The sequence below is a fragment of the Mytilus trossulus genome, chromosome 1 (assembly GCF_036588685.1).
Source record: "Mytilus trossulus isolate FHL-02 chromosome 1, PNRI_Mtr1.1.1.hap1, whole genome shotgun sequence".
Taxonomy (NCBI): domain Eukaryota; kingdom Metazoa; phylum Mollusca; class Bivalvia; order Mytilida; family Mytilidae; genus Mytilus; species Mytilus trossulus.
The window spans coordinates 57,028,624-57,030,023 of record NC_086373.1 but is presented as its reverse complement, the minus strand read 5'-3'; positions in this window follow the sequence as shown (position 1 = coordinate 57,030,023).

Below are 1,400 nucleotides of genomic sequence, written 5' to 3'. Positions count from 1 at the left end.
TTTCTTTTCTACAATTATTATACCCCCACTTGAAAAAAGGGGGGTATACTGTTTTACCTCTGTCTGTCCTCCCGTCAGTCCGTCCGTCAGTCCGTCCGTCCGTCCCTTGAATATTTTTCGTCGCATTTTTCTCAGGAACTACAATACAAGGATTTCTGAAATTTGGTTTCAGGGTTTATTTAAGTCAGCTATACCGGGTGATGCGTTTTCAGATTGATCACTTGACAACTTCCTGTTTACCGAACACTTGTATGATTTTACACATGATAGCCAAGTTGAAAATTTTCGTCACATTTTTCTCAGGAACTACAATACAAAGATTTCTGAAATTTGGTTTCAGGATTTATATAAGTCAGCTATACCGTGTGATGCGTTTTCAGATTCATCACTCGACAACTTCCTGTTTACTAAACACTTGCATATTTTTACACTTTTAATATTATCCACTTGCGGCTGGGGTACCATCAGTGAGCAGTAGCTCGCAGTTTCACTTGTTTTGTTCAGCTCACCTTCTCTTAAGAGACACGTCCAACCTCTCAATGGATTGAAAACAAAATGTATTTGCTTCAGATATAGGGATCTGTACTAAAATTATTTATTGTTGTCCTTGACTTAAGGTCATTAAACTTTCAAGTCCAGTTATTGTACTCTAATTTACCAATCAAACTATGAGATTTTGCGTCTATCGGTAGTTGGAGAAATGAGTAAAGTTCTATGACAGAGAGATCTGGTTGATTAATAAGGCCTAAACTGCCTAAACAGCTATATTGGCAAATATCTTAAAGACTGCAGCAATTAGAGGGATACTAATAACCATAAAGAATGTAGGCACACACACAACCTCAATCTACCCTGAATAACAGGATGACCTATTTGATAGTTTCATACGGGGAAATGTTAATTTAAAAAAAAATTGTCATTTCTTGGCATTTGTATAGAAAACTTGAAGAGCTACCTTAAAACAACAATTATTCACAGCAAATTCTATAACATGTTAATTTCAGAAAAAAATAATAATCTAATTTACAGTTTTTGTCCCTGAAAGGTGACTTTTTGCCAGGTTTTCCAGGTTTTTGCTATAGTTTTAACTATAGCAGATAGGTTAAAGGGTAAATTGCAAAAATGATCAGTATGACGATACATATACAAACTAAAAATTTGAGATAATTTTGAAAACCTGATTTTGGAGTTATTGACCTCTTCTACACAACAATATGACAGACTTCAATAAAATTGATTGATTGTTTGTGATTAAATGCAACTTTTAAGGGCCACATCTGGGCTTTTTAGTTTTTATTCGACCGCAAAAATCTAAAATGTTTTGGTCGTATATTGGTATCACGTTGGCGTCGTTGTCCGAAGACATTTGGTTTTCACACTTTAACTTAAGTAAAAGTAAA